Here is a 26,116-nt window from a genome sequence, read left to right on the forward strand (position 1 = left end):
ACAGAGAAACAGCAGGAACATAAAGAACCAAGAACACGGTGAGGACTGACGGACGAGTTCCTGATGGAGAGTTGAATTGTTCTGGATTTATTCTCCACACAGACGGATATTTGTTCTCCCAGCAGAGGAACAAACTGCTGGTCCTGGATCAGATCAGTGAAGATGAACAGATCTCACAAAGGATGAAAGCTCTGGAAGTGCCTTTATATTTATTATCTAATTTAATATATTTATTTCTAGGTATTATTTTCATTTTTTATTATGTTTTTTATATTTATCATGTCTGTTTTTTTATGGTGCTGATCTTCTAATATATTTGTTAAAAATGGACTTTAGCTTTTGGGACGAGCAAAACTTCCAGCCTCAGTCTCTGCCTTCATCTTACTGGATTATTTCTCTGCCTTTCACACCAACATTGACTGACAGTTTCTCTCAGATTATAAATGTCTGTTTGTGTCTCACATGTTTCTGCTGGTTGTCAGGTTTGATATTCGTCTACAAGGCGACTGAAAGCTCAAATCTGACATCAAACATGTTTTTCAGATTCTTGTCGATATCATTGTTTGGAAATTCTTGCTCAGAAATCAAACGGAGCCTTTGAGTCCCGGGAACTAAAAGGTTCCTTCAAACTGTTGTTGTCTGTGTTTCTGCTGCAAAAGATCAGGCAAATTATTCCTCTCACAAAAGAAAATGCTACAGCTACTTTTACACATTACTCGAGTACACAACAACAGTGACTCCGTATAAAGCAACAGACGGCTTCTGCTGGATTTTGTCCTCAGCATAGATCAGGGGTGTCAAACATATGGCTTGCGGGCCAAAACCGGACTGCGGGATGACTTCGCAAAGTGTGAAAATTACAGAGAAGACATTAATTTTAGGGTTGAAATGATATTCACGATAAACGTAATTCAAGTAATTTGATTACTAAAATCCGTTTAAATCCAAACAACTGTACATCACACTGTGTTTCACATGTGAGGTTATTAAAGACCAGAGGACTGATGAGCGCCGACATTTAAATTTTGATATAGTTTATTATCAGGAGGTCAGTGATTCTCTGACTCTGTCTGTATCTGATCTGTTGACTTTCTTCATCAGCAGGATGTTTTATAAAGACAAAAAGACTAAACCGAACTCTCATTCTGGGTTTTTCTCTACATATTGATCCTCCTGTGATTCAGTTTTCACAGCAGCAGAGAAAAGAGTTTATTACAACACAAACTAACGTGAAGGTTGATGACATCATCACCAACCAGATGCTCTTATAAAATTAAACAGCTGTATAAGGAGACCTGTATGTAAAACAGGAGAGTCTGTGTTTGTCTGTGAGAAACTTTCAGATCTTCTCACAGCAGAGTGAACAGGTGAGGGAGGAGAGGAGGACAGACTGATCACTAATCAATCACTGATACCGTCGTCCTCTCAGACTGATTAAAAATAAAAATGACAAAGTTGGTGACAAACCAAACCTGTGTTTCACACAAATAAAGTGTTTGTGTGAAACACTGCAGAGTGAAACATCCTGCTGTTTACAGACAGTCTGCTGTCTGTAGTCTGACAGACAGACAGACGGTCGTGTCTAGAAGGGAACCCTAGACCTGTGAAAGATTGTGAGAGTTTGATATTTTAGTAGAAACAACGAACAAATAAAGAGTTACCTTCTAGACACGAGCGAAAAAGGTGCGCAGCTCCAAAAATATAAAATCATGTCGTGGTGTCGATGTTTTTAATGTGGCGGGCGCCATAAATAAAACTATTCACTGAAACACTGATCACTGACCTGCTGTGATGGAAAAATACTCACATTCGTTATTTAAGTAAAAATACTAATACCACAATGTAAAAATACTCAATTACATTTTAAAGATCTTGTATGTTATTGTTTCCATTTTTGAAAAATCAAACTCTTATGCAAACTCAAAAGAGGAGAAAAAGGTGTCATGTTGGTAAACCTGTCCCCTGTCCTCTGTCCCCTGTCCTCTGTCCCCTGTCCTCTGTCCTCTGTCCTCTGTCCCCTATTCCCTGTCCCCTGTCCTCTGTCCCCTGTCTCCTGTCCTCTGTCCCCTGTCCTCTGTCCCCTGTCCCCTGTCCCCTGTCCCCTGTCCCCTGTCCTCTGTCCCCTGTCCTCTGTCCTCTGTCCTCTGTCCTCTGTCCCCTGTCCCCTGTCCTCTGTCCCCTGTCCCCTGTCCCCTGTCCTCTGTCCCCTGTCCTCTGTCCTCTGGGAGCGTCTGTCCTGCTCCAGAAGAAGCATGTTGTTATTTTAACATGTGAACAAAACGTGACTGTTTCAGTTAAAAGAGTTGGTTCCATCTTCTGTTTGTGGTTCTGCAGACATCACTACCTTTACTTTTACCTTGTACCTGAAAAAAGAAAGTAAAGTAAAAACAGTAAAAGTAAATCTACAGTAAAAGTAAAGTTACTTTACTGAGTGTTTTTACTTTAAGCAGATTATAATTGTTCATTTAACAGACCTGTCTTATCTTCTCTTTTGTATTTTACCATTGTTCTTAAATAAAGCTAAAGTAATGTAATAGAAAAAACTGCAGAATAAATACAATACTTCTTAATACAATATTTCTTATCTGATTACTCGATTGATCTGCAGAATAATCAATAGATTATGCTTTAATTTTACTGGTCCGGCCCACTTGAGATCAAACTGGGCTGAATGTGGCCCCTGGACCAGAATGAGTCTGACCCCCTGGTATAGACGGTCAGTGAGGTCTGGACTCAGACTCAGTGGTCCATCTGTCTTACACTTTCTTCTGTAACTCCATGTTGATGTCGAAGCACAAGGAACAAAATACAAACTGGTTTGTGGCTGCAGATTTTAGAAGTAGCTGCTGACATAAAATGCTGTGAATACTCAACCAATCAGAACTGTTCAGCACTGCAAAGTGTAACTCCAAAGTTACTGTACTTGTAGCTCTGAGCTGGGACTTTTGGGGGGTAAAATAACGTCCCCAGAACTTAATTTTAGAGCATGTTCTTCCAAAGGTTCCTCATTCCTGTGAAGAGTTAAAATGTGGCTGTAGAAAAAGATGCTCCTCATACCTGCAGAACTTACCTGAGAATCATCACGTTTGTACATTTTCTTCAGTATCAAAGTAACCCAGTGATAGTTGCGTGTACTTTATCAGTACACATCCATGGGTAACTATTTGATTAAATGTAAATAACAGGGGACTTTAAAAACTGATCCAACTCTTCCCTGAATGGCAGAGCTGTCACATTTTAGAATAAAAAATCTTATGTCCTTTCATGTCATTATGTTGGTTGTCATTAAGTGAAAAAGATGCACATAAAGTCAACTGAAGGACTTGAGAGGACGAGAGCAGACACTGATAGAGAAACTGAGGCGTCCACGTGAGATGGAAATGTTCTTAAACACGTTCTCAATCCCAGCTCATCAAACACGGACAGTTTGTCCTCGCCGCCTGACGAATCAAACAGCTGTGTACAGGTTTTTCACGTGACTTCAATCTAAACCATCTGTGCTGAATGAGACTCGCCCGGCTGTTGATGTGGTCACTGGGACAAAAACACGTTCTAATGGACCAACGTCACCTGACGTCACATCAAAACTCATCACACTGTTGAAGTTTGAGGTGTGGAGGGAACTGACCAATCAGCTGACTGCTGAACTTCATTCATCCAAAACAATGTAGAAGATCAAAAGATCAAAAGTCAACGTGAGACATTTTTCTTTTATTTTAGTCAGTTTCTCGATGTGTCTCTCCTCTTCATGTGTCTTCGTTCAAACATTCTCAGGCTCTTTTTAAAGTCGCTGCATGAAAACTTTTCTTCTTCTCTTTTTAGTGACGTTGCTCTGCTGATGTGAGACCTTTAATAATATATTCAGATTTTTTTTATTTGTTTTGGTACTGTACAGTTTTATAATGATTTGTAAAGAAACGAGCAGAGTGTAAATGTAAAGGATGAATGGATCACTTCCTGTCAAACATGTTAATAAAGAGAAGAGTCTGATTAAATTACACTCAGTACTTTTATTATGTGTTGCACTTTTTGCATTGTCATGAAGAAAAACATGATTTTGACATAAAAATACAAAGAAATGGATTTTTTCACACATATTGTCAAATAGGTTCATGATATGACTGAGGATGTAATGTAAAAGAGTTAAAGGTCATTTTTCAGTGAATCCGTCCATGTTTGCAGCTCGTCCTCCGGTCAGTGAGACACAGAAAGAAATACTCATGTCTCTTCCTCTCCTCGTCTTTCCTGTTTTCCCTCCTCAGTATTTTCTGTTTGTCCTCAGTCTGTCACCACCGTCCTCGTCTTCTGCCACCTGATTCCAATTGTTCAGTCTCCAGCTCCTCTGTCTGCTCTACTCCGCCGTAACCAGTCCTCGTCAGTCCCCCTCAGTCCCCCTCAGTCCTCCTCAGTCCTCCTCAGTCCTCCTCAGTCCTCCTCAGCCCTCGTCAGTCCCCCCCAGTCCTCGTCAGTCCCCCTCAGCCCTCCTCAGTCCTCCTCAGCCCTCGTCAGTCCCCCCCAGTCCTCGTCAGTCCCCCTCAGCCCTCCTCAGTCCTCCTCAGTCCCCCTCAGTCCCCCTCAGTCCTCCCCAGTCCTCCTCAGTCCACCTCAGCCCTCCTCAGTCCTCCTCAGTCCTCCTCAGTCCTCCTCAGCCCTCCTCAGTCCTCCTCAGTCCCCCTCAGCCCTCCTCAGTCCTCGTCAGTCCTCCTCAGTCCTCCTCAGTCCTCGTCAGTCCCCCCCAGTCCCCCTCAGTCCTCGTCAGTCCTCCTCAGTCCCCCTCAGTCCTGTGGGTCCAAATGTGAACTGACAGAACAAAAGTATTCAGTTTACTGTCAGAGAGGAGTAAAGAAACCAGAAAATATTCACAATTAAAAAATCAGAGAATTTGGACTTTTCTTTACATTCCTCTTTTAACTCATTCATTCATTCATTCATTCATTCATTCATTCATTCATTCATTCATTTTCTGTAACCGTTTATTCCGTAAGGGTTGCGGGCTGCTGGAGTCCCAGCTGACACTGGGCGAGATCCTCTTTTAACTGTTTATTGAAATAGTTGGTAATTAATTTAATAATGGATTAAACGATGAATCACTGCACCTGAATCTGAATGTTATCTGAGAAAGTACAAATAATGATGGACAGATTTTTCCATATGAAGTTGCTCATTATTGTACTGACTTTTCAGTGTCTTCCAGCTTTAAAGGAACAGTTCAAATCAAATTACAAAACAAAAATACAGATGTTTCCTCAGGCCTGTACTGCTCTTGCAGAGTTTTGGAGACATCAGTTGTACAGATGTCTTCTTCTTCTTCTCTACAATATAATGGGACAAAATTGCACTTGGCTTGTGGAGCTCAAAGAGACTCTTTTCAAAAGTCATGACCTGGTTACTCAAGATAATCCACTGACCTGAAGGAACAAAAATATCTCTGGTCAGTTCTACTGCAGAAAGGTTCAGTATGAAGATGTGGACATTTGCCCTTCCTGTATAAACCATGTCCAGTCCTGGTCAGATACAGACACTTATTTTGTCATCTTAATTCTTTAAAAGTCACATTTTTCTGGATGACGACCTGCAAACCCACCTCTTTTCTTTCTAGACCCTCTTTATTTTGGATTCTGGGGTCATTGGTTTCCTCAGGTGGGAAGACAGCAGATGTTAATCTGATCTGTGATCTGACTTCAGCTTCAGTCTGTTTAAACTTCATCTTTAAATCATTTATTCAACTGAACTTCACGGCTGAAGGAAAGTAACGAGTGAAACCTCCAAGCGTTCAGCTTAGATTTTCTCTAAAAGCCGTGTTTCTGAGCTGACAGAGTCACAGTCACTGCAGATCATCAGCTGTTTGATCAGAGGTCTGTTTAAAGTGCTGACAGTTCAGCTCAGTTCAGCCAGAGTTCAGCTGAAAAACTACATTTAATATGAATCCTGCTGCTCGGTCTTATTCTGTTTCTCCTCTGACATCCATGTTGATCCAGACTCTGAATTCTTCTTCATAGTTTGGTCCATCGCTGCCGTCAGTCATCAGGATGTCTGACTAACTGACTGTCTTTATAATACAAGGTCACAGACATCATCGCCATCAGAGTCTTTGGAGGTCGCAAAAGTCCACACATTCTTTACTGCAGTAGAAGTACAGATACTTCTACTGCTTGTTCAACTTGTTTACTTCAAAGTTCAGGCTCTGAAATGTCCTCAGAGTATAAAAGGAAAAAGTCGTCCTCTGAAGGACATTTGTACTGACTGTTTCTGTACGAACTGAACTTCACCTTTTACACCAGTCTCCGTCCGTCTGCTTCATCTTCTTACATCTTTTAAGTCTTTTTCCTCTTTTTAATCTTGTTACGTCTTTTACATTGTTTTTGTCTTGTTACGTCTTTAAAGGCATTTTGTCATTTATTTTTATGTCGTATTCATCTTATCATATCTTGTTATACTGTTTCTGTCTTTTTGCATCCTTTAAATACTTTTCTTCTCGTCCCGTCTGTCCTGTGTGATGTCCTCTGATGGATCCACCAGTGAATCGTAATTTCTATGTCTTATTGTTTTGTCCATTTAGCTTAAAATCAGTCCTGATGCTGGAAGGCGGCGCACAATGATGCAAAATAACAATAATCAATAATTCAGTCTGTTCGGTCTATTTGGAAAATGTGAGGAGGAGAAAGTTCAGATATTTGTGTTCAGATGTCAGGAGGAAAAGTAACAAGTCAGAACAAGAAATACTTCAGTAAAGTACAGATATCTAAAAACAGAGTATTTGTACTTCCCACCTCTCTGCAGTCAGACAGTCATGTTGTAACGAGAGGGAAACGGTGTGAGTGTGAAAGGACAGATTTTGTTTTGACGTATAAATTGAGCATGAAGAGTTTGAGAGAAAAAGGACAATTTGAAAAAGGACTTTTATGCATGATGAAGGACAACAGGCAGACTAAATACAGATATTTGTTATTAAAAGACGAAAAGTGAAAATGTGCACCTCTATCACAGCTCACAGATCGACGAGGAAACAGCTGACAGTGAACTGATGGTGAGTGTTTCCATGGTGAGCGAGCAGGTCAGGTGACAAACACTAATTAAGACTCATCAGAGAGAGAAGAGGAGGAGGAGGAGGAGGACAGATTGTTTCCACCTCCTGAATGAAGGCTAATTTACACACAAATGAGCCAATAAAAAGTAATTTCATCCTGGTTGCCATGACGCCCAGAAACCCTTTTGTGTAGTGACGGACGACATTTCATCCAGAGGGATTGTGTCTGTTCTGTGTGCAGTATACATCATGTCAGTAAGCCTTTTTTTAATTATGTGTCATTATTGAAATAGTAAAAACACAAGGGGCTGAGGAACACGGCTTCACATGACATAAGCAATCATGACTCTTTGTTTCACACAGAACATGAGTCTCCTGTGTTTGTTTGATCCATCCATCAACCCGAGGCGTCTCAGACGGACTGATGGGTAACTTTTATGTCTGTATGAGACATTGAGATGAATGACAAAGTAATGTCAGCGTGTGGAACAGAGGACCCGGACTGGAACTGAACCAGTAACATGGAGGCGTTGTTGTTAGAAAGTCTCCTAACTAACTGAAAATACAAATCTAGATTTGTGCATCTGTACTCTGAACCACAACTTTAGTCTGTCAGGATGTGAATGACTAAAGGTGAACTTGAACCCAGAGCACGTGGGTGAAAACCAGGACTCAGCACCACTGGGCCATATGGGAAGACAGGAAGCTTCCAGTTTAATACTAATACATCAATGTTCAAATGATTTCATAAACTTCTTGCAGAATTTTATGCCTTTTAAGAGAGAACTCCAAATGTAATTATTTTCCCTGTGAGAGGTGATGTAGATCAGAACGTTCTGTTAGTTCAGAGGAAGGTTTGGTAACAAAAAGGTTGTGGATTCAAAAAAGCAGGTAAAACATTCTTTCCCAGAGCTGGACTTGAACCCACACCTCCTGAACTCAAACCAGGAGTTAGAACCTCTAGACTATTTGGGAGGACAGAAAGATCCTGTTTCACACTGGAGAAGATCAACAACAACAAAGAAAGTGTTTAAAAAGAATCTGTAAGTCTAAACTGAACCAGATCAAGTGAAAAGTCACAAAGTTTTTTTTCTCTCCAGATTGATGAAGGTGAATTTTCTGCGGATTCTTCCTCAGTCTGATCGTCTTTCTCTCTCTGGTTCTTTGAGTTCAGCAGCGCTGAAGATGGTCCAGTGGGAAGGACGCCGGCTGCCGATCTGGAGACGTGGGTGCGAACCAGACACGGGACAACCTGAGGTATGCGACACAGGTGTGTGTGGTTTGTGTGTGTGTGAGGGTAAAACAACAACAAAACAAAAGCTTCAAACAAACAAAACTCTAAAACCAAATAAAAGCGTTAAAACCGTCCGGACTCCGTTGCGTACATTTCTCGTCGTGAATTTCCGCCGTTCTTCAATTTCCATCGATTTCAACTGAATCAACCTTCAAAGGAACCAAGAACAGGTACGTCCAGGTGGGTCGAGCTAGCTGGCTTGAAAAAGCCAGCCAGTGAGACATGATTTTTTGTCTACGTCATCTAAATAATATTAGTTTTTCAGTTTATACTTTTAAAGCACAAATTTATGACCAGGATCATTTGTAAATGCACTGATCAGAAAATAACTGCCTTGTTCACTGAGTTGTTCTCAAACTGAGGCGGCGTTGAGACACTGCAGAGAGGACGAGGATGACCACGGGAAAATATGGAATAAAATCTTAAGAATTATAAATAAATAGCTCAAAGTGTTGGAGCAGTGTTCCACCTGGACTGCAGTTTTACAGCGTGGAGATGATCTGCTCTGTTTAAAGGTTTGGACTGTTTGATGTGATGCTGAGCTGTCAGTCAAACGTCCCTTCTGTCCTTTAACAGTCTCATATCAGATGTTGTGTGTTTCCTGAGTGGATGAAGGCCGCAGACTGACAGACGGACTCGTCTCTCTGCTTCCACTCGCCTGACATTTACACACTCATACGTCAGTTTATCTCCAGACCGAGTCCACTGTGGACGGTTTAAAGCTCAGACGAGTTCTGAACTCTGATGAGAAGAAGCTGAAATGTCACACAGTGATGTGAAATAAAAACAAACATCAGCTGAGAACCTGAATCAGGGTTTAAAGTACATTCTTCATGTTAGAACCAAGCTGCTGAAAATATGTGAAAAGTAATAAGGAGAGGTTAGTGGTTGTTTTTGTCATCGCTGACAGTAATCTGTGAGCAGCTGAACCCTCATCATCAGGATACGCAGCACAGCTGATGTCAGGCCGACTGTCAGCTGTCTGGACAAACCTCACAGAAAAATCACAAATCTGCAGGATTTTCTGAACCAGATGCCTTCAGTTTTTACTCCACCTGCAGCCGATCAGCAACACAATCACATCTTTCTGAAAACAGCGTCAGGTTTGTTTCTCTTCTTCCTGCTCAGTGTTTCCTGTCACTCTCTCCGTCTCTGAGGACTCCCTCTCTCTCTGCAGGTGACTGATTGAGTCACTTCTTCTTCTTCCTCTCTGCTCTCTGATCTCCGTCTGATTCCCTGCAGACCTCCTGCTTCCTCTCCTTCTTCACCTCACTGTCTGACATCAGACGATGAAGATGATGAAGGTGATGAAGACGTCTCAGCGTTTGCTTCCTTCCTGCTGTCAGAGTCGTGCTGAGATGATAACTTCGTACAGATGTGATCTAGTTGTGGATCAGGTGTACGGAGTGATGCACTGAGGTTTGGAAAAGGCTGCAGAGAGAAATTACTCTCATTATTAACCCTTTATTAACTCGGAATGACAGTTTATGATCTATTTATATAGAAATCATGAGTTTTACAGATGTAGGGGTCTGTGAGGAATAAAATCAAACTGTGTCCTGACCTTTGTTTTTCTTCATTTTCTGAAAACTTCATGATTCAGCGGTTTATGTAGCTTTCTTTGGGTGTGTGAATTCACTGCAGTGTGGCCTACTGAAGGGGACATATTGTATTATGGGATGTTTGTGTTTGCAACGCAGAGACGTGAAATCAAAATGATGTTTACCTGGGACAGAGCTCACAATGAGCCAATAGTGTTTTTCTTTCTGATCTACAGTTCAGTCTCAGGAGTCATTCTCAGGAACAGAACGGGTTCCTCACCTGAGGTCAGAGACGTAAAGGTGTTCCTCACCTGAGGTCAGAGACGTAAAGGTGTTCCTCACCTGAGGTCAGAGACGTAAAGGTGTTTTCACCTGAGGTCAGAGAATTAAAGGTGTTCCTCACCTGAGGTCAGAGACGTAAAGGTGTTTTCACCTGAGGTCAGAGACGTAAAGGTGTCCTCACCTGAGGTCAGAGACGTAAAGGTGTTCCTCACCTGAGGTCAGAGACGTAAAGGTGTCCTCACCTGAGGTCAGAGACGTAAAGGTGTTCCTCACCTGAGGTCAGAGACGTAAAGGTGTCCTCACCTGAGGTCAGAGACGTAAAGGTGTTCCTCACCTGAGGTCAGAGACGTAAAGGTGTTCCTCACCTGAGGTCAGAGACGTAAAGGTGTCCTCACCTGAGGTCAGAGAATTAAAGGTGTTCCTCACCTGAGGTCAGAGTCGTAAAGGTGTTCCTCACCTGAATTCAGTTCCATCTTGAGGTTTATGTGATCATTTCCTGTTTTATTTTGTAGTCCTGGTCCTCCCTCATCTGTGTTGACTTTACTTCCTGTCTTTGTCCTTTTCCCGCCCTTTTTGATCACCATTTGGTTCAGTTGTGTTTGATTGGTCCTTGTGTTTCTCTCTGTCTGTCAGTTGGTTGTTCTCCTGTTGTGTCCTGTGTTCTTTTGTGTGGTGTCTCTTCTCCATCTCTTCAAGTTAAGATGTGCTCGTTAATAATCACATAACAGTAGTTGATGGAAACAAACGTAATTCTTAAAGTTAATTCTGAGAAACGACTGAATAGAAAGACAAAGTGTAAAAATATGGAGGTGTTTATAAACAGGCAACATCAGTGAGAACAGAAATGACTTTTTATAGATTCATAAATCATCATGTTAAAGGTTGTCTGTGGAGTTTTCTAGTGAACAAAGTTCTGTTTACCTTCAGTTTCTCACCAAACCTCCTGAACTCTAACAAACCTGCTGAATATTTCTCCTTGTTCAGAAAAGCTGAATTGTTTTAAATACAGTGTTGTTCATTTATTAAAATTAGATCATTAGAAACTGAGGTTTGACACCTGAACTGTCACTTTTCTCTTCATAATAAAAGTTTTGTAGTTTTCTTTAAAATAAGCAAAAAATTCAGATTTAAATTAAAGTTTTTGTGACCCTGATTTCTGCAGCATATGTAAAATATTTCATACTTAACTGTTTCTGTGTTTCAGGCTGTTGATGTGTGGTTGATGTCTGTAAATAGTATCAGGTTTAAAGATTTCTGCACACGATGATGAAGTTAATAAAGAGACAAACTGATTTTCTACATGATAAGAAAAGAAAACTCAAGTTGATTCCTGTCAGTTAATCAAAGACTCAGAGACATGAATAAGACAAGTCCTGGTCCTGTGAATTATTAAAGCTGATTGATCCGTGCAGGTCGGCTGTTTACAGCCTGCAGACAAACACCACACATCTTTCATTAATAATGAATCTGAATGAAGGAGCTGAAGCAGCGAAATGATTCACATTCACACTTCAGAAGAAGCTGCAGGTTTGTTATCAGTCTCATTTCCATCAGTTTGATGGTCTGAAATATGACTGTTCATAAAGTGACGGGCAAACTTCTCCTCCGTCTGACATTCAACAATTCAGTTATTCAGTTTTTTGTTTTTTTTTGTTTTTTTTTTGTGGTTTGGGATGTGATGATAATTGCATTACGACAATATCATGGTCATGTGACGTGTACTGCAGAGTTGAGCTCATCGTCGGCTCATGTAGTTTCACTGCACAATGTGTCTGTCAGCAAAGTCAGAAGAGCGACCTTTGATTGCTCAACAGACAGGGCATCATGGGACTTCCAGTGGACGTCTGATGACACGCTAACAACAACAACAACAGCTGATTTCAACATGGAAAAATAAGATATTCATAGTTAAATTTATCACGATAGATTTGTTTTACAAAGTCTCTAAAAAGATGCTGCAGTCCAAGGCTGGATTACAAAACTTCTGGAAGGGATACGATCTTTATAGAGCTATAGATAATACTTTCAATTACTCTGAAAATATACCGTTACTGATGCAAACCAACTGGAATCCTCACGTTTTTCTGTTTTTTAAAGGTCGAACCAAACATGATCATTAAACAGGCAGAAGGCTGCGGCTGACAGAAGCAGTTCACCAAATAAATCAAGTCATTACTGAGAACAATCAGCTGCTGTTTGTCTCAATTAGAGACACAAAAACACATGAAAGAGAAAAAAGACATCAAACACACACACACACACACACACACACACACACACACACACACACACACACACACACACAGGCTGTTGGCATGTTGCCAGGTTTGTTCTAATATTCACTTTGTTTCTCAGCGGTTTAATTTACAGATAATTAACAGGAAACTCATCAGTATTCATGAGCTGCAGGGTTTAACTAACTCAACCACCCTTTGCTATTATTTATTGATTGTATTTATTGATTTTTTAAAGGCTTTGACAACCAGTCTTTACATCATTAATGGGACATAAATGCATCATAGGACAAAACCATTAAGTAGTAGTAAATATGATGAAACATGAAAATATTATATAAACACAAGAGTCTTGACTATAAATAAAATGTAAACTTCTTATAAATGAAACAAAAGTCCAACTTTGTCTCCTGATATGAGGAATATAATCAACTCTTTTATTTGTGAGGGAAGCTTCAGACTTCAGAGTCCTGCATGTTGCAGATAACATTCTGCCCAAGAAGTACATTTACTGTAATACTTTAAGAGCATTTTTAATACTTTTGTACTTTTCGTTGAGCGAAGTCTTGGAGTATTTTTACAGATCACTACTGCTACTCTTACCTGAGTAAAATGTAGGAGTACTTCTTCTTCCAGCTGCTGAGTCTCAGTGTCAGACTGGTTTTATGGACTCCATGTGGACCAGCATGTCTCCTGTGGGACATTAAGTTTGAAGAGGTGAAACTCTGGTGGTCTGCAGGTTGTTAATGTCTCTGCAGCAGAGACTTTGTCTTTGATTCAGCATGGTGTCATATGATGTGATACGTCTGAATACACATTTTTAATGAAAGTGGTGTTCAGACCAGAAGCTCTCAGGTTCCTGTGAGGTTCTTTAGATTTGAATTGAACTAGTTTAGTTATTTACACAAACTGGGGACATTTCATAAATTACACTCAAATACCATTGATGCGTTTTCACTTGTCGATTTAATTGATCAGCCTGTCATAAATAATGGATTATTGATGTCATTCAACCAGAGACTGCAGACGCCACTGATGGAGGAATGTGATTTAAAAATATCTAAAAATCTGTTTGTGAGCTGTTTAAGTAACTAACTCACCTGTTTCTGACATCATTTCCTGATAAATAAAAAAGCAGGTAAAACATTGTTTCCCAGAGCTGGACTTGAACCCACACCTCCTGAACTCAAACCAGGAGTTAGAACCTCTACACTATTTGGGAGGACAGAAAGATCCTGTTTCACACTGGAGAAGATCAACAACAACAAAAAAGTGTTTAAAAAGAATCTGTAAGTCTAAACTGAACCAGATCAAGTGAAAAGTCACAAAGTTTTTTTCTCTCCAGATTGATGAAGGTGAATTTTCTGCTGATTCTTCCTCAGTCTGATCGTCTTTCTCTCTCTGGTTCTTTGAGTTCAGCAGCGCTGAAGATGGTCCAGTGGGAAGGACGCCGGCTGCCGATCTGGAGACGTGGGTTCGAACCAGACACGGGACAACCTGAGGTATGCGACACAGGTGTGTGTGTGGTTTGTGTGTGTGTGTGAGGGTAAAACAACAACAAAACAAAAACTTCAAACAAACAAAACTCTAAAACCAAATAAAAGCGATAAAGCCGTCCGGACTCCGTTGCGTTCATTTCTCGTCGTGAATTTCCGCCGTTCTTCAATTTCCACCGATTTCAACTGAATCAACCTTCAAAGGAACCAAGAACAGGTACGTCCAGGTGGGTCGAGCTAGCTGGCTTGAAAAAGCCAGCCAGTGAGACATGATTTTTTGTCTACGTCATCTAAATAATATTAGTTTTTCAGTTTATACTTTTAAAGCACAAATTTATGACCAGGATCATTTGTAAATGCACTGATCAGAAAATAACTGCCTTGTTCACTGAGTTGTTCTCAAACTGAGGCGGCGTTGAGACACTGCAGAGAGGAAGAGGATGACCACGGGAAAAAATGGAACACATATACGATATGACACACTCACCGTCATCTCTCAAGAATTTCACTCATTCTCATCTCCTCACACAGTCACATGTCCTTCAACTTCATTTACACTGAAACTGTGATCATCAGTGATTCAGGTGAGATTTTTAAATGTCTCTCTCCCTCGTGTTGCGTTTACAGTCTGAACGTGGAATCTGAGGACGGAGCGTTCGACATCCCAGCGACGTGTTTGTCTTTGTATTGATATTAATGAAATGTAATGATAGAAAAGGTAGAATTTATGTCACTAATGGACTTTAATGGCGTCTCTCATCATCCATTAGTGCTGCACTCCCACATGTTTAACACAACACACAGCTGGTTAACATCGACCCTCCTCTGGGTCCTAAACACGTCTCATTAATGTTGTCAAGTACTCCTCTCCTCCTCTCCTCTCCTCCTCCTCCTCCTCTCCTCTCCTCCTCTCCTCTCCTCCTCCTCCTCCTCTCCTCTCCTCCTCCTCCTCCTCCTCTCCTCCTCCTCTCCTCTCCTCTCCTCTTCTCCTCCTCCTCCTCCTCTCCTCCTCCTCCTCTCCTCTTCCTCTCCTCTCCTCCTCCTCCTCCTCCTCTCCTCTCCTCTCCTCTCCTCTCCTCTCCTCTCCTCTCCTCCTCCTCCTCCTCTCCTCCTCCTCCTCCTCTCCTCTCCTCCTCCTCCTCCTCCTCTTCTCCTCCTCTCCTCTCCTCTCCTCTCCTCTTCCTCTCCTCTCCTCTCCTCCTCCTCCTCCTCCTCTCCTCTCCTCTCCTCTCCTCTCCTCTCCTCTCCTCTCCTCTTCTCCTCCTCTCCTCCTCCTCCTCCTCCTCCTCTCCTCCCCCTCCTCCTCTCCTCTCCTCCTCCTCCTCCTCCTCTTCTCCTCCTCTCCTCTCCTCTCCTCTTCCTCTCCTCTCCTCCTCCTCCTCTCCTCTCCTCTCCTCTCCTCTCCTCTCCTCTCCTCTTCTCCTCCTCCTCCTCCTCTCCTCCTCCTCCTCTCCTCTTCCTCTCCTCTCCTCTCCTCCTCCTCCTCCTCTCCTCTCCTCTCCTCTCCTCTCCTCCTCCTCTCCTCCTCCTCCTCTCCTCCTCCTCCTCCTCTCCTCTCCTCCTCCTCCTCCTCCTCTTCTCCTCCTCTCCTCTCCTCTCCTCCTCTCCTCCTCCTCTCCTCTGCTCCTCCTCCTCCTCTCCTCTCCTCCTCCTCCTCCTCCTCTCCTCCTCCTCTCCTCTCCTCTCCTCTTCTCCTCCTCCTCCTCCTCTCCTCCTCCTCCTCTCCTCCTCTCCTCCTCTCCTCCTCCTCTCCTCCTCTCCTCCTCCTCCTCTCCTCCTCCTCCTCTCCTCCTCTCCTCCTCTCCTCTCCTCTCCTCTTCTCCTCCTCCTCCTCCTCTCCTCCTCCTCCTCTCCTCTTCCTCTCCTCTCCTCCTCCTCCTCCTCCTCTCCTCTCCTCTCCTCTCCTCTCCTCCTCCTCTCCTCCTCCTCCTCTCCTCCTCCTCCTCCTCTCCTCTCCTCCTCCTCCTCCTCCTCTTCTCCTCCTCTCCTCTCCTCTCCTCTCCTCCTCCTCCTCCTCCTCTCCTCCTCCTCCTCCTCTCCTCCTCCTCTCCTCTCCTCTCCTCCTCCTCTCCTCCTCCTCCTCCTCCTCCTCTTCACAGCCGCCATGTTTCATTTAGGAAATGAAACCTGATTTGATTGAATAATTGAACGAGTCTCTTCTCTGTTATTAAGCTGCTCAGCAGCAGCTTCACCACATCAGTCCAAATAATTTGTTTTCTTCGTCTTCTGTGAACTGAACTCCAGCTGACTCTTAATATCATGAACAAAAATTAGATCAATAAAATCAGGTTTTCAATCTGAGAGGATTCAAGTCAAGTTGATTTTATTTCAGAGTAGAAGCTGAACTGTCCAATAAAGGACATCCAGGTGATGAAGACTTTGAGATATAACCTGATGTTTTGATAAATTAATGAGTTAGAAATGAAATGAAAATTAAAATCATTCTAACTGAAGTGGACACATCCATTCACTTCACTTAGAATGATTTTAGAACTATATTTTTAATAGTTCTTTACAGTATATTCCAAAATATTCCATCAGCAGAGCTGCAGTTTTCTCTGATGTCAAGATGTCTTCAGTCATATTTCTGATCATATGTATTTTTTAGGACAAATTCCCATCATTTGACTGTTTTTCTCTCATAAACAGTAAGGAAATACAACCAAACCGCGATGAATATATTGATGCGTGACATAACAATATACAGAAAATATAATTGCTGACACAGTTCTTTGTTCTTTATACATATTCACTTTTGCTCCTTTCATTTATTTGTCATGTCAGATAAATTTCCTCATCATGATGAATCATGTTTGACTCACTGCTGTTTGCTGTCTGTCGATCAGCTGACGAGCTGCCAGATCGCTTTAATTTTCCTTCACTCAGATGAACTGCTGACATCAGATGGTTAATATTCATGAAGTGAGTAATGGATTTTGGTTGAGTAGCAGTGATACTGAAGACTCACCGTGACCTGCAGGTCATCAGACGTCTGTCAGAAACATTTAGATGATGTTTACAGAGACTCAATGTTTGTTTGTGTTTCGGTCTGAAGGTGAAAAAATGAAATTTCAACTGATTTATTTCTCTGTGTTTTCTGCAGTGACCCCAAAGATCAAATGTCAAAATAAAAACTGTCGATTCAAGAAAAAACAAGAGGTTACTCAGTAGTTCAGATCTCTGCCAGGCAACAAATGGTGAAGCACCTACTGCAACACCACCACAACTGCCAGATGTAACCAGTGAATATTTGCAAAGTTTTAAATAATGTGCTTTTGTATACTTTAGTCTCACTTTTCTTTCAGACAGAATAGTGTAATGGTTTTGTGTTTGAGCATCTTGGGCTCATCTAACTGTATAAACTTAATAATCATAAGTTCCAACTTCTGTTTGTTCATTGTTAATTATTAAAACCATTTCCTTTATTTAGAATATATTGTTATTTATTTTAAACATTTCACATTACACCAATATAATAAAAAGATATATGTATCTATATACGAACATATATTCAAATCAAACACAATCATGGCCCTGAAACTTGTGTCACAGCAAATGTAACGAGAAGTCAAAGGTCAGGAATCGTCCTGCATCGTGTGAATTGTGTGATTTAGAGTTTGAATGAATCATGTTTTCTTCTGTATCGTCCTTTTCATGATGAGGTAAGAATAAAGATTTATAAACCAATAAAAGTATCTTCTAATCAGTTCTGAAAAACACAGGAAGTCAATGACAGACATTCTCTTAATGATCCTCATTAGAAAACATACAGCCAAGTTTTGTAATAACTGTAATTCAGCAATATTTTGTCGCAGACAGATATAATATTCATTTTATGGATCATAATTTTTAAACCCTAATCATTTTGCTGGATCTCAATAAACATGCAGACACAAATACTACAGCTGCTCCAGCTGTCATGTGACTGATCTGTTAAAGACGCGCACAACATGCATGCTGTTCACTTCAATATTTACTCTTTATTGACATTGCTTGCTCATTATTACTAATCCACACATAAATTATTTATGATTGTGGGGATGTGTGTGTGTGTGTGTGTGTGTGTGTGTGTGTGTGTGTGTGTGTGTGTGTGTGTGTGTGTGTGTGTGTGTGTGTGTGTGTGCTCTGTCTAAATGTGCTCAGTGCTATCTTGTGCCACAGACTTTGCGCTTCAACAAAGTTTTAGTTGATCTAAGACACAAGGGATTTTTGAGCCTGAGAAACCCGGGCACGGCCCTTCACTCTGTTCCTCAGTCCTGGTTCCTAACAAAGAGGAACCAGAACCCCCAGAACCTCAGACCGACACAGATGGGGTCTGATTTTAAACCTCTTCCTTGAAAGACTTTCTGGTGTTTTATGAATAAAGTTTGTCATTGTTACATCTAATATTGCTGCTGCTACAAATTCTCCTTCTGCTAATACAAGAAAAAAAGACGAGCTGAAGACCACTGAGAGGTCAGAGGTTAATATTCGATTATCTATAGATTTTACTGAGCAGTGATCACAAAAACATTCACTTCAAAATGGGAAAACATGAAAACAGTCAATCAAAGCCAGCAGCTAAAGTTTGTCCTGCAGGTGGACAGTAGTGGACATGTTTCATAAATAGTAGTAATATAATATTATTAATAAAATATTCTTACGATGTTGTAAATAGGTTTGTCCCTTCACACCTGTCAGACCTGTTCCTGTTTTTCTCTTTTCTCCAGTTAGCTTTAACACTCAAAGTGTCACAGATTCATAACTAACAGAAGGACATAATTCTTTTTTTGACCTTTGACCTCCAAACTCTACTGCCTGTCATGATTAATACCAGACTCAGAGATTAAGTTTATCTTTTTATAAATGAACACCAAAATGTAATTTTTAAAAACATGTATTTATAAATGAATCTATATGCAGCCGTCATGTGCAGTAAACTGTAATAACTGCATATATTCACAGCAGTATTTTCAAATTTTAGATTCATCCTGAATTACTCAAAACAAGAGAAACAGTTTAATAAGATTAAGATGAGATTAGACTATAAATATGTTAATTTAACACTAACAATAACAACCTTAGAACTTAGAACATCTCAAAAAATAATCACAGCCTGTGGGAAAAGACAAAAATAAAATCAAGAAAAGTTTCAGTTTGTTGTAAGTAAGGCTTCAACATTTCAGAGATTCAACACAAAAATTCAGGGTTATAGGTGCTGAGACAAAAAGTGGTACAACCGTCCCTGGTCTCCCCTACTTTATTTACAGTGAGTCTAATTAATTGATTATTTGTATTTTAATGTCGGGAAATTAGAACTTGAGACCAGCTGTGCACAAAACGCTGAGTGAAGTCAGACAGTGAAGTTACTTTGAGAACCTGTTAATGTTTTATTTCTGTTCTGGAAAGACTTTAAACACATCAACACTCTGAACCTCACTGAGGTGAGACGTTCAGGTAAAATGGGAAAGTCAAACACCAAACAAGTCAGTTTAAGTGAAAAACAATTGTGTTTTATTTCTGTTTGTTTGTCTTTGATTGTTACATCACTTCAGTCGTTAATTAATTTAAATCTTCATTTTATTGATTTATCTCGTCCTTCATTCTTTCTTCTGTTCTCTGTTGGTTTAATGTTTCGTTGGTGACATCTTGTCTATAGAAAGGTGAATTTTCTGATCACAGTAAATTTAACCACAGGTGTGTTGGGAGTAAAAACAAACAAAAAACTGATTTGATGACAGTTTACTCGTCTGTTTTCAGATCAACTGGATCAATCAATGATGGGAAAAGATGAACTACAGTTTATCCACGTCTGCATTTAGCACAACGTTCCTGTACGGAACACGCTGCTGCAAACACATTTATTCTACAAATGTGCGTATCCGTTTTGTGTACTACAGTAATGAACAGTGTTGACCTTCATCAGTAAACTTTAACCTCCTGTTCAAATCTGAATCTAAATCTCAGTGTCATATGAGACAAAACTGACGTTCTTCCAGAGAACAGAGAACAGAGAACAGTCAGCGTCAACAACAAGAGATTTATATAGAAGAAACATTTTCAGGTCCACAGTCAAATAAGACAAGAAATAAATAAACAACAAAACAACTAAAACAACATTTTAGTGTCATTGTTCTGAAAGATGACTGAAATGTTTTTTTACAAAAACACAACCAGGCTGTGATTTTCCATGAAGCAGAGACAAAGACAAGACTGGTTCAAAAAATGAGCCAAAACGACTGAGAAGAAGTGTCCCTGTGTGAGAGACGGAGAGACACACCCTCACGCTGTGTGAGCGTCACAGTCACATGACACAAGAAAAGAAAAGTGTCTGACAGGCTGCTCGCAAGAACTCTTGATTTCAGTGTCGAGGTAAAACTAGAGCGAAAAAAAGTTTAACATGTAGATCATGAATCCTGGATTCTAACATGACTCACTGATTTCAGTGTAGAAATGAAACATTTTAGTGCTTTTAAAAAAATCACAGCTCGTCTGTTTACTCGCAGTCTGATCTGGTGATGATGACGTACGACCCAAACACCAGCGTGGCGTCCGCTGCACGTTTATATATCAAACCAATCAAACCTCCTGATGTTTTTTCATTACGCTCTCACTTTTTCCTCTCCTGATTTCTTTTCTTTCTTTCTTTCTTTCTTTCTTTCTTTCTTTCTTTCTTTCTTTCTTTCTTTCTTTCTTTCTTTTTACCTTTTCATGGTTTCCACCTGATAACAACTCAGCAGCACCAAACCAGAGCAGAAGAATTCCAGTTTGTTCAGGAAAGTGGCATTTTAAAAAAAACTGAATGAGGATGAATTGTTCTGTATTCTGTCTCTGAGAATTCAAAGTTAAATTTAAATTATTCAACATAAAAATGCAGTTGAATTGTACTTTTTTAAAAAATGTTTTTCGGGTTTGAAGTTCAGAAAGTCTGATCAGAACAAAAAAAGGCCAAGATGTCAAACCTCGTTCGTCCCAAATGAACCTGCAGCTGCTGGAGGAGGAAGCACGACGTCACAGCGAGATGTCACCATCAAATGAAAGGGTTAAATAAAACACAGTCAGAACATCTGGATGACAGCGTCCAATCTGACTGATGATGATGATGATGATGATGAAGAGGGTCCAGACGACAGTTCCTTCACTCTGATCCAGTGGTCCTAAACATTTCACAATGTGGCGTCACTACTGTTGAACTGTGGAGAACCACTGGACCAAAGAGGAGCAGCAGCAGCTGTGACGCTCCCACCTCCTCCTCCTCAACTATTTATACCCTGAACCTCCTCGCCAAGGGGGCGGGGCTTACCTGTCAGGCAAGGGGATGCCACACCTGCGTTCACGTGGCCTCAGACTGGACTCTCCTGCTCCACCTGTTAGTTCACCTGTTCAGTTTCATTCAGAGTCACTCTGTTTTATTCTGTAACAGAGATCTGATGAATATTTACATGAAATCTGTGCACCGTAAAATATTGATTATTAACTGTAACTCATGGCAACATTAAGTTCCTGTGTAATGAAGTACAGTGTCATACTGATATTTGTTTTTTTTTAACAGTGTTAGTAAAACCTTCACTATTTATCACAATAAGATTATATTATTTACATGTTTTTTAAATGTGAAATAAGAAAAAGGAAACAGATGTGGACTGATAGTTTGAAAGTGTGTTAATCATCTGTTTCCAGACTTTTTACAGGGGCAGCACACACACACACACACACACACACACACACAGACACACACACACACGCACACACACACACACACACGCACACACACACACACACGCACACGCACAGGCACACACACACACACACACACACACACACACACACACACACACACAGACACACACAGACACACACACACACACACACACACACACACACACGCACACACACGCACGCACACACACACACACACCATTTCTACTTTAATTAACGTTACTGTATCTTATGGTTTCTTCTCAAGTGACACCAGACAAATAAAACATAAAGCTTCTTTACTTTATTATTTTGCAGCTCCATTATAATTATTATTATAATTCTTCTGTCCTCAGACTGTGAGACTCCAAAAATTATCCTCCACTCATCATGAAAAATACTTTTATTCTCATGATTTATTGTTTAGATCAATTACAAATTTATTGATTAGTCTAAACTAATCTTGTAAAAAGATTAAAATGAAATCGAATGAAATCAATGTACATTTAAAAAACTCAATCAACTGGACAGATAACCAATCACACGTGAGGACACTTGGGTGGTCAGCGCTCCCAACCTGACCAGAGATACATTCGCTTTCTTCACCAAAGTCTTGATTCTCAGCGGGTTCAGGTCTGGACTCCGTCATCAGGGAAGAACAGATGTAGAAACCTGATCACTCAGTATATTCAGGTGGTGAACTGAACTCATAATGTTTCTGAACCTCGACCTGAGCGACTGAAGCGACCCCGGATCATAACTCCGCCCCCACAGGCTGGTACTGTAGGCACAAGGCATGATGGGAGCATCATTTCATCTGCCTCTCTTCTTACCCTGATGCCCCCATCACTGTGGAACCGGGTAAATCTGGACTCATCATCGATCCACAGTCCAATCTTTATGTTCACTAACAAACTGAAGCCTTTTTTCTGATCAGCTTCACTGATCAGTGGTTCTCTTAAGGTTCCACAGCTGTTTAGTCCCGATCCCTTCAGTTCTCTTCACACTGTGTGGAAATGTTCTTACTCTCATTATTAAACACAGCTGTGAGTTCTACTGTTCTACTGTTTTTATGATTTGATTTCACCAAACATTTAACTGATCTCAGATCATTCACGTTTCTTCGATGATGGTTCTCCTCGATCCTTCAGGTTTCTTCACCCACTTTTAGTTTCATTGATCTCCTGGTTGTTTTCTTTGCTTGATGCAGGTCAATCATTTGACTCTTCTGAAACAGAGGAACATCTTTTCCTCGATCACAGGATGTTTTCTGACATGGTGCTTTAAGAAATGAGAAGCTGCTCTCTGCATCAGTTAGAGTTCAATAACTTATCAGCTGAAACATATTGATCACTGCAGTAATTATCCAGTGGAAGGATCTTAACTATTTGATTCATTAAATTTTATCCATCCAGACAGTTTCGGTGTGAGCTGCGTCCAACATTTGCTCTTGATTGAAAGCAAAAGGTGAAAAAACATCTTTTTCATGTTGTTGAAAAGTATTTAAGGACGTCAGTCTCCGTCCAGCTGTGGCTGAAAGTAAACGGTGAAAAGATGATTTATTCATGATGTCAGATGAACAGTCTGACAGTCAACATTTATTTTTGGGTTAAATAAAACCACGAGGGACCAACTGCATTCAGGCCAAAAGACACCAGTGAAATGACACTGTGTCCTGATCAGCTGTAGAGACGTCTGTCTTCTGTAATGATGACATATAAAGACAAGATCTTATTTATTATTTCACTTCTGTCATTGTTCCTCTCCTCTGGCTGATCCCAGTCTGTGGAAACACTCATTAATTATTTTATATAATGTTGTTTTTTTTCTGGTGTTCTGGTAGAGTTTTATATTTTTGACTTTTCTGTAGATATTTTCTGTTTTATCTGTTTTAAAGTCTAACGTGTTTTTAAAACCAGGTCAGTTAAAGACAGCAGATCTCTGAGTGTAAAGCAGGCTGGTGTTCAGGTGTTCGTCACCTGTGACCAGGTGTGTTTCAGGTGAACAGGAAGACAAACAGGTTGCAGTTCAGCAGCATTCTTCAGTCTGACGTCAAACCTGATCTCACCAGCAGCAGCATCACTCAGGTGAGCCACACCTGTCGGCTCAATTACCTGGAAAACATTGAAAACATTTATCTTTACAATACATTTACCATCAGAGTGAATGTTACACTCTGTATGTAAACCGCTGTCCCAAAATACACACTTTAAAACTTCCTTATTTGTTGTAACAGTGATTTTATTCTTTCTGTCTGATTTCTCATCTATTAAAACTACAGAGTTAAAAACATCCGTTTGATTCAACAGACCCTCAGTTAAAAGTTCAAAGTTAAAAACTCTGATATTTTGCAGCAGGTTGAGAGTTTTTTCCTGTTTCAGTTTGTCTGAGGATAAAAACAAAGAGATGAAGAGATGAAGAGATGAAGAGATGAAGAGATGTGACCGAGATAAAAATAGAAAGAGAGACAAACAAACAGGTTGAACAGAGAGAGGAGAGAGAGGAACGACAAGAATGAAGAACAACTCATCCTGCAGCTCCGTGTGTGTGTGTGTGTGTGTGTGTGTGTGTCTGTGTGTGTGTGTGTGTGTGTGTGTATGTGTGTGTGTGTCTGTGTGTGTCTGTGTGTGTGTGTGTGTGTGTGTGTGTGTCTGTGTGTGTGTGTGTGTGTGTGTGTGTGTCTGTGTGTGTGTGTGTGTGTGTGTGTGTGTATGTGTGTGTGTGTCTGTGTGTGTCTGTGTGTGTGTGTGTGTGTGTGTGTGTCTGTGTGTGTGTGTGTGTGTGTGTGTGTCTGTGTGTGTGTCTGTGTGTGTGTGTGTGTGTGTGTCTGTGTCTGTGTGTGTGTGTGTGTGTGTGTGTGTGTGTGTGTGTCTGTGTCTGTGTGTGTGTGTGTGTGTGTGTGTGTGTGTGTGTGTGTCTGTGTGTGTCTGTGTGTGTGTGTGTGTGTGTGTGTGTGTGTGTGTCTGTGTGTGTGTGTGTGTGTGTGTGTCTGTGTGTGTGTGTGTGTCTGTGTGTGTGTGTGTGTGTGTGTGTCTGTGTGTGTGTGTGTGTGTGTGTGTGTGTGTGTCTGTGTCTGTGTGTGTGTGTGTGTGTGTGTGTGTGTCTGTGTGTGTGTGTGTGTGTGTGTGTGTCTGTGTGTCTGTGTGTGTGTGTGTGTCTGTGTCTGTGTGTGTGTGTGTGTGTGTGTGTGTGTGTGTGTGTGTGTGTGTGTGTCTGTGTGTGTGTGTGTGTGTGTGTCTGTGTCTGTGTGTGTGTGTGTGTGTGTGTGTGTCTGTGTCTGTGTGTGTGTGTGTGTGTGTGTGTGTGTGTGTGTGTCTGTGTGTGTGTGTGTGTGTGTGTCTGTGTGTGTCTGTGTGTGTGTGTGTGTGTGTGTGTGTGTGTCTGTGTGTGTGTGTGTGTGTGTGTGTGTGTGTGTGTGTGTCTGTGTGTGTGTGTGTGTGTGTGTCTGTGTCTGTGTGTGTGTGTGTGTGTGTGTGTGTGTCTGTGTCTGTGTGTGTGTGTGTGTCTGTGTGTGTGTGTGTGTGTGTGTGTGTGTGTGTGTCTGTGTGTGTGTGTGTGTGTCTGTGTGTGTGTGTGTGTGTGTGTGTGTGTGTCTGTGTCTGTGTGTGTGTGTGTGTGTGTGTGTGTGTGTGTGTGTGTGTGTGTCTGTGTGTGTGTGTGTGTGTGTGTGTGTGTGTGATAAATAACAAACTGTTGTTTCACACAGTCAAACATTAAGATGAGTCATTTACAGCAGAAATAAAAAAGATGAAATATTAAAACTGCATCAGAGAGAAAATATAAGTGAACTGAGCCTTTAATTAACGAGCCAATCAAACTCTACTTTGTAAAGACTTTAAACTTTATTTGTCTTCATTCATGTCAAAGAAGAGAACCAGAACCTCCTGTAGTCCCAGAGTCTGTCAGAGACGGTAGAAAAGAGACGAGACGTCACTGTGACGTCACTAAACCAGAGAGACGCTGTTTGATGTCTGTGCAGTGAAACTCCTCAGATGTAGTTCAGAGTTTGACCAGCAGAGGTCAGACTGTCTCTGTGAGAGACAGAGAGTTCAAGTTCCTTCAGTCTCTGAGGGAACATGGAACTGTTCCTCCTGTTCTCACACAGTAAAAGAAAGAAAACAAAACTTTGGACTTCTAGTCCAGAAACATCCACATTTCCCATAATGCACCTAGTCAGTGTCAGAAACTCTCTCCTCCGTTTTTGTGTAAAAACTTTATTGAGTCAGCTGGAGGAGGAACAAAGTGGAGACACATGAGAAGAAAGAGGAAAATAAACTGTCATGTTGTCAAAGGAAAAATAATAATAAATCAGTTCAACCTCCTGAATCTGGAATTTATCCAAAATTATCATGAAGCTGATGATAAAGTACATTCAGAAAACTGTCAAATGTAACTGAAATATATCAAATCAAGTTTATTTATCCAAATATGCTTCATATAAACTGAATGTAAACAAATGAAGTTTAACTGAATCAAATCTGACTGAAGGTTTTAATTTATTCACACTGAGGCTTTGGATTAAATGAAACTTTACATCAAACTGATGTCATAAAAATACATGAAAA

This window comes from Lutjanus erythropterus, chromosome 15 (genome assembly GCF_056507025.1).
Source record: "Lutjanus erythropterus isolate fLutEry1 chromosome 15, fLutEry1.hap2, whole genome shotgun sequence".
NCBI classification, from domain to species: domain Eukaryota; kingdom Metazoa; phylum Chordata; class Actinopteri; order Lutjaniformes; family Lutjanidae; genus Lutjanus; species Lutjanus erythropterus.